The sequence below is a fragment of the Dendrobates tinctorius genome, unplaced genomic scaffold (genome assembly GCF_039654945.1).
Source record: "Dendrobates tinctorius isolate UK_male_01 unplaced genomic scaffold, ASM3965494v1 ptg000184l, whole genome shotgun sequence".
In the NCBI taxonomy this organism is placed as follows: Eukaryota; Metazoa; Chordata; class Amphibia; order Anura; family Dendrobatidae; genus Dendrobates; species Dendrobates tinctorius.
Genome location: NW_027361851.1, coordinates 18,617,884 through 18,625,172, shown reverse-complemented (window position 1 = coordinate 18,625,172; position 7,289 = coordinate 18,617,884). Strand labels below are relative to the sequence as shown.

At 35.9% G+C, this 7,289-nt stretch overlaps 1 non-coding gene across 1 annotated transcript; it reads left to right on the top strand.

Annotated features, from left to right (window-relative positions):
• Nucleotides 1–1,322: 1,322 nt before the first annotated feature.
• Nucleotides 1,323–1,405, top strand: TRNAL-UAG (transfer RNA leucine (anticodon UAG)). Its single transcript has one exon. It is a non-coding gene; the product is annotated as a tRNA-Leu (tRNA).
• Nucleotides 1,406–7,289: the final 5,884 nt, after the last annotated feature.

The window sequence follows — 7,289 nt, the reverse complement described above, 5'->3', positions numbered from 1 at the left end:
AGCACAGGGTCAGAATTATACTGGTGCATGGAGACAAACTGAAAATGTAAAAATTCAATGGCAAAATTGCTGTCTTTTTCTACTCATTCACAAATAGTTAATGAATGTTATTAAATATGTACAGCAAAATGGAAGGCGTTTCAAATAGAAATCATGCTTCAAAAAACAGTCAAATGAAAAATTATAATATATCCCTCCAGGTGTGACACTTGACATTTGCAGAGTGTCAAACCCCCCAGAAAATGTATAGATATGGCAGAAATAGCTCAGTTGGGAGAGCGTTAGACTGAAGATCTAAAGGTCCCTGGTCCAATCCTGGGTTTCGGCAAAATGCTTTTTCTTCACCGTTTACATTTTAAGGAGATATTAAACAAAGCACATGGACTGATCATGATCAAAAGGCCTAAAAATCTTAACTATCTACAGAAAACAAAATGTTAAAAATTTGAGAAACTGTAACTTTTTCCTTTTGAACACATGAATGTTTTTTAGTAATTTTTCCTCTATTTTGTTTTATTTCAGATTGACTTAGCTGTAAGAGGATTAAAAGGTAACCTGATAGCTGAAACAGACAGCACTTATCAGACACTAGCTGAATGATTATAGTCAGCTTGTTTGACTTTGAAACACTGAGACATTACTGAGACAAATGTCCTTAAAAAATATGCTGTGGACAAAGTCAAAAAGGCAAAAAACACAAGCTCCACACAGGTCCGTCATCTTTAATTTGAAATATAGGAGGTTTCTACTTTAATGGTGAGACAAAGCATCTACATATTTGACATTGCTCCAGTGAGTAGAGCCCACTTAAAAATGTATGGGTTGCTTGTCTCTGCAAGCAAAAGCTGGCCACTAAACTGGCATACTTGCAATGCTGGATGGTTCAGAGTGAAAACACCTATAGGCTGACAATAGTAATTGCAGGTGTTGATTAACTCATTGTGCAAATAATTTCTAAAATGTGGTCACTTTGGGAGGTTTTCTGCTGTTTTGGTACTCTGCAAATTTCATCTGCAAGGTATTCCTGCAAAATCTGCATTGCAAAACCCAAATAGGGCTCTTCCTTTCAAAGCCCTGCTGTGTGGCCAAACAGTAGTTTCTGAAGAAATGTGGTGCATCACCGCATTTGTGAGAAATCTAACATTTCTAATATCCAAACAAAATAAATGGAGGTTTAAAAATTAATGCAGACGAAAAGTACGCATATAAAAAATGTTATTTATTGACTTTTTTGGGGTGGTGTGACAAGTTTTTAATCACAAGGAATGGTAACATTTCTGCTGACTAGCATGGAAGGAGTTAAGTTCCAATTGCATATCAAAGTCAAGATGGCAGAGTGGTCTAAGGCGCTGCGTTTAGGTTGCAGTTTCCCCTGGAGGCGTGGGTTCAAATCCCACTTCTGACATCAACATTTAATTTCAAGAAACTTTATCTTCATGTAATGTGGTTTTGAAAAATTTCCTGAGAGTCTTTGGAGTGAATCTGAATTTGTCCTCTCAAAAAAGAACTCTAGGAACATCAAACAGATTTTTGTGCATATGTCTGTTGTTCTTTTGGCACTAGAAAAATCCTTTGGACAGTCAATGAGGAGGGACTATTTCACCTCTTTGTGTTCTCTGTCCCTATTAGGGTAGGGAATCAACCTTCTACAGTGCTGTCATGAAATATATCTAGAAACGGATTTGCTGGTAAGTCTACTTTCATAGTTTTCACCTCATACATCAATAGACCATAACGATACTTAATAAACAAAAACTTAACAAGTAGGTAATCATAGTTTAAAAAATGTGAAATGCCCATGTCATTCTGACATGTTTCAGCACATTTTGGGACAAATGGTCTCACTTTTAACAATCAATAAAATATTTTCTCTAAATTTTTGTCTCTTTTTTGCTCCAATTGTTTGCATCTCATAAAAAATAAAACTTGATGTAACATTATGCATGCAAATTGTGTTTTATGTGCGACCATGACCTATTCTAGAAGCACAGGGTCAGAATTATACTGGTGCATGGAGACAAACTGAAAATGTAAAAATTCAATGGCAAAATTGCTGTCTTTTTCTACTCATTCACAAATAGTTAATGAATGTTATTAAATATGTACAGCAAAATGGAAGGCGTTTCAAACAGAAATCATGCTTCAAAAAACAGTCAAATGAAAAATTATAATATATCCCTCCAGGTGTGACACTTGACATTTGCAGAGTGTCAAACCCCCGAGAAAATGTATAGATATGGCAGAAATAGCTCAGTTGGGAGAGCGTTAGACTGAAGATCTAAAGGTCCCTGGTCCAATCCCGGGTTTCGGCAAAATGCTTTTTCTTCACCGTTTACATTTTAAGGAGATATTAAACAAAGCACATGGACTGATCATGATCAAAAGGCCTAAAAATCTTAACTATCTACAGAAAACAAAATGTTAAAAATTTGAGAAACGGTAACTTTTTCCTTTTGAACACATGAATGTTTTTTAGTAATTTTTCCTCTATTTTGTTTTATTTCAGATTGACTTAGCTGTAAGAGGATTAAAAGGTAACCTGATAGCTGAAACAGACAGCACTTATCAGACACTAGCTGAATGATTATAGTCAGCTTGTTTGACTTTGAAACACTGAGGCATTACTGAGACAAATGTCCTTAAAAAATATGCTGTGGACAAAGTCAAAAAGGCAAAAAACACAAGTTGAACACAGGTCCGTCATCTTTAATTTGAAATATAGGAGGTTTCTACTTTAATGGTGAGACAAAGTATCTACATATTTGACATTGCTCCAGTGAGTAGAGCCCACTTAAAAATGTATGGGTTGCTTGTCTCTGCAAGCAAAAGCTGGGCACTAAACTGGCATACTTGCAATGCTGGATGGTTCAGAGTGAAAACACCTATAGGCTGACAATAGTAATTGCAGGTGTTGATTAACTCATTGTGCAAAATAATTTCTAAAATGTGGTCACTTTGGGAGGTTTTCTGCTGTTTTGGTACTCTGCAAATTTCATCTGCAAGGTATTCCTGCAAAATCTGCATTGCAAAACCCAAATAGGGCTCTTCCTTTCAAAGCCCTGCTGTGTGGCCAAACAGTAGTTTCTGAAGAAATGTGGTGCATCACCGCATTTGTGAGAAATCTAACATTTCTAATATCCAAACAAAATAAATGGAGGTTTAAAAATTAATGCAGACGAAAAGTACGCATATAAAAAATGTTATTTATTGACTTTTTTGGGGTGGTGTGACAAGTTTTTAATCACAAGGAATGGTAACATTTCTGCTGACTAGCATGGAAGGAGTTAAGTTCCAATTGCATATCGAAGCGGTCTAAGGCGAGCGGTCTAATACCGAGCCGTCTAAGGCGCTGCGTTCAGGTCGCAGTCTCCCCTGGAGGCGTGGGTTCAAATCCCACTTCTGACATCAATATTTAATTTCAAGAAACTTTATCTTCATTTATTGATTAGATGAGGTCAAACAAAACTTAGTAATGTGGTTTTGAAAAATTTCCTGAGAGTCTTTGGAGTGAATCTGAATTTGTCCTCTCAAAAAAGAACTCTAGGAACATCAAACAGATTTTTTGTGCATATGTCTGTTGTTCTTTTGGCACTAGAAAAATCCTTTGGACAGTCAATGAGGAGGGACTATTTCACCTCTTTGTGTTCTCTGTCCCTATTAGGGTAGGGAATCAACCTTCTACAGTGCTGTCATGAAATATATCTAGAAACGGATTTGCTGGTAAGTCTACTTTCATAGTTTTCACCTCATACATCAATAGACCATAACGATACTTAATAAACAAAAACTTAACAAGTAGGTAATCATAGTTTAAAAAATGTGAAATGCCCATGTCATTCTGACATGTTTCAGCACATTTTGGGACAAATGGTCTCACTTTTAACATTAACAATCAATAAAATATTTTCTCTAAATTTTTGTCTCTTTTTTGCTCCAATTGTTTGCATCTCATAAAAAATAAAACTTGATGTAACATTATGCATGCAAATTGTGTTTTATGTGCGACCATGACCTATTCTAGAAGCACAGGGTCAGAATTATACTGGTGCATGGAGACAAACTGAAAATGTAAAAATTCAATGGCAAAATTGCTGTCTTTTTCTACTCATTCACAAATAGTTAATGAATGTTATTAAATATGTACAGCAAAATGGAAGGCGTTTCAAATAGAAATCATGCTTCAAAAAACAGTCAAATGAAAAATTATAATATATCCCTCCAGGTGTGACACTTGACATTTGCAGAGTGTCAAACCCCCCAGAAAATGTATAGATAAGGCCGAAATAGCTCACTTGGGAGAGCGTTAGACTGAAGATCTAAAGGTCCCTGGTCCAATCCCGGGTTTCGGCAAAATGCTTTTTCTTCACCGTTTACATTTTAAGGAGATATTAAACAAAGCACATGGACTGATCATGATCAAAAGGCCTAAAAATCTTAACTATCTACAGAAAACAAAATGTTAAAAATTTGAGAAACGGTAACTTTTTCCTTTTGAACACATGAATTTTTTTTAGTAATTTTTCCTCTATTTTGTTTTATTTCATATTGACTTAGCTGTAAGAGGATTAAAAGGTAACCTGATAGCTGAAACAGACAGCACTTATCAGACACTAGCTGAATGATTATAGTCAGCTTGTTTGACTTTGAAACACTGAGGCATTACTGAGACAAATGTCCTTAAAAAATATGCTGTGGACAAAGTCAAAAAGGCAAAAAACACAAGCTCCACACAGGTCCGTCATCTTTAATTTGAAATATAGGAGGTTTCTACTTTAATGGTGAGACAAAGCATCTACATATTTGACATTGCTCCAGTGAGTAGAGCCCACTTAAAAATGTATGGGTTGCTTGTCTCTGCAAGCAAAAGCTGGGCACTAAACTGGCATACTTGCAATGCTGGATGGTTCAGAGTGAAAACACCTATAGGCTGACAATAGTAATTGCAGGTGTTGATTAACTCATTGTGCAAAATAATTTCTAAAATGTGGTCACTTTGGGAGGTTTTCTGCTGTTTTGGTACTCTGCAAATTTCATCTGCAAGGTATTCCTGCAAAATCTGCATTGCAAAACCCAAATAGGGCTCTTCCTTTCAAAGCCCTGCTGTGTGGCCAAACAGTAGTTTCTGAAGAAATGTGGTGCATCACCGCATTTGTGAGAAATCTAACATTTCTAATATCCAAACAAAATAAATGGAGGTTTAAAAATTAATGCAGACGAAAAGTACGCATATAAAAAATGTTATTTATTGACTTTTTTGGGGTGGTGTGACAAGTTTTTAATCACAAGGAATGGTAACATTTCTGCTGTCTAGCATGGAAGGAGTTAAGTTCCAATTGCATATCGAAGCGGTCTAAGGCGAGCGGTCTAATACCGAGCGGTCTAAGGTGCTGCGTTCAGGTCGCAGTCTCCCCTCGAGGCGTGGGTTCAAATCCCACTTCTGACATTTAATTTCAAGAAACTTTATCTTCATTTATTGATTAGATGAGGTCAAACAAAACTTAGTAATGTGGTTTTGAAAAATTTCCTGAGAGTCTTTGGAGTGAATCTGAATTTGTCCTCTCAAAAAAGAACTCTAGGAACATCAAACAGATTTTTTGTGCGTATGTCTGTTGTTCTTTTGGCACTAGAAAAATCCTTTGGACAGTCAATGAGGAGGGACTATTTCACCTCTTTGTGTTCTCTGTCCCTATTAGGGTAGGGAATCAACCTTCTACAGTGCTGTCATGAAATATATCTAGAAACGGATTTGCTGGTAAGTCTACTTTCATAGTTTTCACCTCATACATCAATAGACCATAACGATACTTAATAAACAAAAACTTAACAAGTAGGTAATCATAGTTTAAAAAATGTGAAATGCCCATGTCATTCTGACATGTTTCAGCACATTTTGGGACAAATGGTCTCACTTTTAACAATCAATAAAATATTTTCTCTAAATTTTTGTCTCTTTTTTGCTCCAATTGTTTGCATCTCATAAAAAATAAAACTTGATGTAACATTATGCATGCAAATTGTGTTTTATGTGCGACCATGACCTATTCTAGAAGCACAGGGTCAGAATTATACTGGTGCATGGAGACAAACTGAAAATGTAAAAATTCAATGGCAAAATTGCTGTCTTTTTCTACTCATTCACAAATAGTTAATGAATGTTATTAAATATGTACAGCAAAATGGAAGGCGTTTCAAATAGAAATCATGCTTCAAAAAACAGTCAAATGAAAAATTATAATATATCCCTCCAGGTGTGACACTTGACATTTGCAGAGTGTCAAACCCCCCAGAAAATGTATAGATATGGCAGAAATAGCTCAGTTGGGAGAGCGTTAGACTGAAGATCTAAAGGTCCCTGGTCCAATCCTGGGTTTCGGCAAAATGCTTTTTCTTCACCGTTTACATTTTAAGGAGATATTAAACAAAGCACATGGACTGATCATGATCAAAAGGCCTAAAAATCTTAACTATCTACAGAAAACAAAATGTTAAAAATTTGAGAAACTGTAACTTTTTCCTTTTGAACACATGAATGTTTTTTAGTAATTTTTCCTCTATTTTGTTTTATTTCAGATTGACTTAGCTGTAAGAGGATTAAAAGGTAACCTGATAGCTGAAACAGACAGCACTTATCAGACACTAGCTGAATGATTATAGTCAGCTTGTTTGACTTTGAAACACTGAGACATTACTGAGACAAATGTCCTTAAAAAATATGCTGTGGACAAAGTCAAAAAGGCAAAAAACACAAGCTCCACACAGGTCCGTCATCTTTAATTTGAAATATAGGAGGTTTCTACTTTAATGGTGAGACAAAGCATCTACATATTTGACATTGCTCCAGTGAGTAGAGCCCACTTAAAAATGTATGGGTTGCTTGTCTCTGCAAGCAAAAGCTGGCCACTAAACTGGCATACTTGCAATGCTGGATGGTTCAGAGTGAAAACACCTATAGGCTGACAATAGTAATTGCAGGTGTTGATTAACTCATTGTGCAAATAATTTCTAAAATGTGGTCACTTTGGGAGGTTTTCTGCTGTTTTGGTACTCTGCAAATTTCATCTGCAAGGTATTCCTGCAAAATCTGCATTGCAAAACCCAAATAGGGCTCTTCCTTTCAAAGCCCTGCTGTGTGGCCAAACAGTAGTTTCTGAAGAAATGTGGTGCATCACCGCATTTGTGAGAAATCTAACATTTCTAATATCCAAACAAAATAAATGGAGGTTTAAAAATTAATGCAGACGAAAAGTACGCATATAAAAAATGTTATTTATTGACTTTTTTGGGGTGGT